Raw genomic sequence first — 6,958 nt, 5'->3', positions numbered from 1 at the left:
GCAATTAATTTAAATACATCATAATAATGTAGACGTAAAATGGTCGTAAAATTATATAATATTTTAAAAACTATAAATGGCTTTTAAAAATGTTAAATTGAATAAATATTTTTACATATAATATAAATTATACTACGTACAAACTTCAAAAATGATTTTCCTCGATAAACTATTAAATTATTTCTAAAATAATATTATTAAAATAAAATAAAAATTCTGATATCCGTTTCCATACTAAATATAATTGTATTGTTAATGGTATTATGGCGTACAAGAAAGTACCATTTTGATGTGCGTTTATCAGATAAATTGTTAGTGACATTCTTATAAGGGAAAAGTTATGTTTGGGTTATAACGAACGTCAGAAGATTGGGGTTGGAACTTAAAATTTAAAGAAGAGTGTATATAAAAATCTATCATTATATTTTTAACCAAATTTAGACAATATAATGACAGAAATCGGTTCGGACAACGTAATTAAGACAATTTCGTTGTCTTATTACTGCGGATTTCGCAGTAATGTCAAAATATTTTACAAAAACGTCATTTATTTTATACTCACAAAATTTCATTCATCTCAAAAAAGTGTAAAATAAACTCGGCCCGGAAAAAGAAGAACCTTTTAAAAATGCATTGTTTAAAAGGAAATTGAAAATTACATCTCCATCATATAAGACATATACATATAATTTTTGTCTTTCATTGTATAATAAATAGTCAAATTAATTTTATAGCTTATCAAAACTTATTAAATATATCAATCAAATACTAATACCTGCATACTTTAATCACTAATATTATTTTTTTTAAGACATACGTATATATCAATAATTAAGTTAGTTGATTATCTTTTATATCGATGAGTGAAATGATTTGTTTTTCTGTAGTTAATAGGTTTTGTTAACGTCATTTAAATTTGTACCTACGTTGTTTAAATTATAGGATGTCTCAACAAATATAAAAAACTTTTTTTTAAACATTTTCCGCACCTGCACAACAAAAAGCACTATCACATAATGGGGCCTATCTTTTGATATTATAAATTACGTGACATATGGTTGTAAATAGAGTTTTAAAGTAAAAATTGAATGCACAACATAAATTACGTAAATTGTCTTATAAATTCATAGTTTAAAAAATATAGTTAAAAATACTATTGTTTTTTCTAAATAAAAGTATTGTTTAATTTTAGTATAACGCAGCCATATAAGTCAGTGAAAATAAAATGTCAGTAAACACAAGTTGTTACAAAACAAAATTTTAATTAATTTCAGAGTGCGCAGTAGCGACTTTACAATATAATTATTTATCATGGAATTGTTTAAATATTTTCACATTAAAAAAGTAATTTGAAGTTTGATCTATTGTACATTTAATGCAAATATGTAATTTTAAAATTACCTATTAATTATTATAATAATATTAATAATAAATTCATTATGCCCCTGGAGTAGCTTCAAAATTTAAAATAAACTTTATACTTACTAAATAACCAAATTATATGTTTTGCGCAATCAATTATTATAGCCATTAATTCTATTTAACATTTATCAGATCAGTAAACACGCCTTTTTTAAAAACTAAATTGTAAAGTTTCTTCTTTAATCCAACATAATATATTAATGCCGGTTTACACAAATGTCCATTAAAGGTTTAAACGGAATTTTAAATATTTAATAGTTTCTTAAACATCAAATAGAATTACCCGTGGGCCATTGATAATGGATATTGATTCATTAAATTTTAATGGTCAATTGATTATGTATTAAATTATTTTTTGTTATTGGTGTTTACTATTTATTAACTATTGTCCACCTAAGAGAAAAAGAACAGGATAGTTGCTTAACAGCTGGTATATTACAACGAAGGTTTTTATTAATTCTTCAACTCTGGTGATTCTCAAATAGCTTATAACTCGTGTTACCACCATTAAGGATTTGAAAATGTTTACGTATAGATTAAGAAATAATTATAAAATATATTCAGTGTCCTATATATTCTTACGTATAATTGTGTTGAAGTAAGTAGCTTAGATCAAAGCACATTCATATCGAGCGTAAAATATATAAACTGTCTTAAACAATAAAACACTGAAATTATGATTGTTTTGTGGCTTTTATTTCGACCTACACGCCAAATAATAATGACTACGTAACATTGTTATTGTCTTATTTTTCTTAGAAATATTCGTATTATTATGTACGATGCGTAGCACTGCTATGTTTATGTCTGGCGCATTCATAAAATATATACTATAATTCAATAAACCCTTTTATTCCGTCTGCAATACCCAAACTCTAAAAATTAAGTAACTTTTTTAAAATATCTAAATCTAATAATTTGCCATTTTAAAAATATTTTCATGAATTAGCTATTTTGACAAATTTGTTTATGAAACTCGATTGCAAAAAATATAATTGTATTTAAATTTTAAATTATGATTCATATTGTGAATCTTTGGTATGGTATTATTAATTAAAATCGCATTTAAATACGTGAATTAAACGACGTTTATATTTGAATTCAGCATTAATGTAGAATTTCGGTTGATATCAGTTACAGATCTAGATCGTTGATCAAGGAGAAAAAGCTTTCATTTGAATGTATACCACATAAATACTATAATATTATATTTATCAAATCCATTATGTGTGCTTATTTTTAAATTAAAGTTAAGAAATGGTTAAAAAAAAAAATAATGAATAAATAAAATTATGATAATAATAAAATTCAATTTCTTCACTTTTTGTAAATAATACTTTATTTATTAAAAATCTCCAATATACAAGTGAAAATAGATTGGAAATAGTTGTTCATTACAAAGACTATTATTAACTACGCACGCTCAGCTGATGATCGTATATTTTTTTTTTAAATGAATAAATATAGAGTTTACTCGTATTATTGTAACTGAGATTTTATAAACTATTAGATTGAAAAAAAAATGTAAAATTTAGTTGACTGTGATGCGGGCTTTGCATTCTCAAAATTCTGAATCCATCCATGGTTGAACACGACATTAATTATTTACTATCCAACCTCAAATCCACCGTGCATTAAGAAATATTAGATTTATTTGACTCGAGGGTGCGTAACTTATGCATCTTGTACATACAATATACATATCCACGAATACTTACAAACTACAACAACACGTAATTAAATCGCTTCAAAAGTAAGAAACGTATAATAGTAATATTCGTGTGTATTTTGATGTATGCATATTTGACGAGCTCAAACATTTCATTTCGAAACGACTATAATATTATGTTGTTATTAATATATTATTCCACCTCCAGAACGTTTTCATCGTCTAGACGTCTTCTATTTATTATTACGACGACGACGTGTAAACATACATTATTCCGGTAACACAGTAAAGTTGTTGATGGTGCGTTCGTCGATTTCAACGTTATTATAATTATCCACACAAATCGGGTATTTATCGCGTCCCGAAACATCAATATAATAATATGCAGTCGTTAAGTAGATACTCGTAGTTCATCATTACATAATATACCACATGGTAACCAGCCATATCAATATCTCTCTTCCCGGTATCTTAAACCACATAACTGACCCGTACCACTATATTTTAACTAGAGCACAGTACAGGGGTACTCGATCTTTTTAGGCAACAGGCTACACTTTAATATTATTATTTTTTTTTTTTAATCTTGCGGCAGCATTTGTAATAGAAATATGTATTGAATGATTAAAAATGAATTAAAAAATACAATATGCTATGTTTACAATGTTTTTATAGCTCTGAAAAAAGACGAAATCCCATGACATTTAAATATTTGAATTGATTGAATTGAGTTAATTAGGCATTCAAGATTAAAAATTGATTTTCTCTGTAATATATATTTATTTAGATCTAGTTATAAATGTCGAGGCTGATGGTTACAAGTTGGTATACATTATAATATTACACCTAACACATCTAATGGTTAAAAATAAAATTAAAAATTCGTACATTAGGGTGGCAGGTTTACCCAAATCATTTAGTCACTGTATCCTGACGGAATGTTTATTTTTAACGCTCCAACATTAGCGCGATGTGTCGTATTTTTTGATAAATAAAAGTGTATATAAATCAAAATATATAAATTTATTTATTTATTTATTCGCTAATGGTTACAGCCTGCTTTCTTTTTTCTTTTCATTGTCGTTCAGTTTAAATATATTTCACTAATAGGTAAGCTACGAAGTTTAAAACTATTTTTCGATTTGTCTTCATAACAAATTATAAAAAAAAAAAAAATCTTTTGATACATCAAACATTTAATAACATAATAAATATTCTATTCATTAATCTTGTCAATATTTGACGCATTAGAAATAAGTGGTAGGTATATCAATGTGGTTCGTTTCGTGTGCCAGTCTAAAATGGACCTTTTTTTTATTTACCCGCTAAAATTATTGATAGATAATGTTCTTATGTTTGTTTTACACTCTTAAGGATCGACTTACCCTTTCTCATAAAAAAAAATACTCCCTCCTCGACTTACAAGACAGCTAATGTTTCATTAGTTATTTCGTTGTAATACGCCTTTCAAAACGTCCACCTATTCAACCAGTACCAATTACTAAGTAATAACTGCAGGGTGTGACTGTTTGTGCAATGACTTACCTATATTTATACAATATAATCGTCGTTTTGTTTTATTTTTTATTTCGTATTCATCGACGTGTCATTTAACGGCAAAACCCCGTAGACCATAATGTGCTTACATTCAAATATTATTGTATTTATGTAATATAATATTTGGTTTACTGTGAAATCGTTATTTATTTTACGGATCATTGAATTATACGTTTATTCGGTGCACCCCGCAATACACCGTAAACCACTAGACCAAAGTATCAATCGTGGAAATTCGGAGTTCTTGGAATTTTTTTCATTAGCACTATTACATTGCACACGGTAAACACTTATAACAGTACACAGACAGTAATACCACAATAAAACTCGATTAGGTTGATATTAGCTGGGGATTTTAATTTACCTGATATTCACTGGAAAAACTCTGATTTTCATGCTATCTTTACTGGTTTAAAGACCAAAAAAATCTGAGTTAATTGAAGAGTTAATCATATTTCTGCACCTATTTCAACACAATTTTATTAAAAACCACCGTTCTAATATTCTTGACTTAATATTATCTAATAATGTTAATATAAGTGTCTCTAAAACTCTAGGTTTTTTAATTAGATCTATTTCATCTTTTTACGGATATTTATTGTCTAAATACCCTATACTGTTCACTGGTGCATTCAATATTGGAATATGGGTCTATTGTTTGGTGCCCATTCACGACGTGCTATATTGAAAAAATCAAAAGGATACAAAGAAGATTTTTGCGATTCATTTGTTTTAAAAAAATTTTAAATAATGAAAACGAATATAATATAGTTGATATTCAAAATATCCTCAATCTTAGTCAATTGTCTATTCGTCGTAAAAAAGCTGATATATCCTTCCTCTCTAAATCAATTAATGGTAAAATTACGTGTTCATCTCTCTTAGAACGTATCTCTTTCAATGTTCCTCAATACTACTCACGAAGATGTTCTACTTTCTGTATCAAAATCCACCGTACTAATTATGGGCATATTAATCCCAATTAATACAAAGAATTCTGAGATTGGGAAATGAATTCGGACTTGATTTCTTTCATTTGTAAATATTCGCCGTATTTCATGAGTTAATCTTTTTTCGAAATTGTTTTATGTTAAGACTTTTTAATTGTATTTTAACTAATATTATTTATTATTTAATACTATTGAATGTATGATATCATATATTATTGTATTACCTATGTCATTACATATATTGTATATAATTCTGTACTGAAGCCATCTTTGGCGTTAATTTATCTAAATAAAAAATAAAAAATTACTATATAATTATTACACCTACCGTAATACTGTCTAAAGTAACGGAACGCTCTAAAAACTTCTTTGGTTTTGATATCACAACAATGACGTATTCAAACGAAACTGTTGCGAGCAAAGTATAATAATACTTAACTACACTATAATGTTATCGACCGAGTCGAACGACGTGAACATAATTAATATAGTCAGTCAACTCGCATAGCGCAAAGTTATAATGTAATTATGTTCTTTGCTAAATATAGTTGTGGTTTTTATTGTTTTCTTGCGATTATACATATAATTATATTGTTACTATTGTATTATGTAAGCATGCGTTATATGCATTTTTATTTTATAGAACAAACACATACATATTATATAATAATATATTAATGATCATTATTAGAGTTTAGATTTGAATATCCAAAAAATTGCTAAGCAATATCCAAAAAAAAAAAATATATATATCAAAATATGCATTTAAATTTATTTCTTTTAGATTTAAAAAGTAAAAACAATAATATTAAAAAAAAAAATGTAATTTTGTTTTGTTTCTGAATTATGTTTCGATTATTATTTTTAGATTTAATAGGTCTTCCGATTTCTTAATCTGAAATAATAATAAAAAAAAAACCATTTCCATTAATGAATTAAACTAACAGCAATCCACATTTTATATTTAATATTGCAATGTACAGTAGTAAACCTTTAATATTACTATGATTTTAAGTCATTGTCTTGATAAAAATAGTTTTAAAAAATCATTTGTTATTTCTAAAAATAAAAATCGAAATATTGGTTTATTATAATACCTAATTTAAAGAATAAAGTTATTGTTTAGTAAAAACTCACAAAAACACAAAACAATGGTCTTCAAAATTAAATTTTTCAAATGATTTATAGTGAAAATTACATTAGAATACTCAATACTTACAATTTTCTACTTAGCAGTTAGCTTATAAATACGTTTCAAAGCATAAGAAAACAAATTGAATTGCAACAAATTTCAGTCTTAAAACTATTGGGAATACCTTATATTAATATTTTTGTTTTACAAGTCAATTTTTTTAAAAAA

The sequence above is a fragment of the Rhopalosiphum maidis genome, chromosome 1 (assembly GCF_003676215.2).
Source record: "Rhopalosiphum maidis isolate BTI-1 chromosome 1, ASM367621v3, whole genome shotgun sequence".
NCBI classification, from domain to species: domain Eukaryota; kingdom Metazoa; phylum Arthropoda; class Insecta; order Hemiptera; family Aphididae; genus Rhopalosiphum; species Rhopalosiphum maidis.
This window is presented reverse-complemented; position numbering follows the sequence as displayed.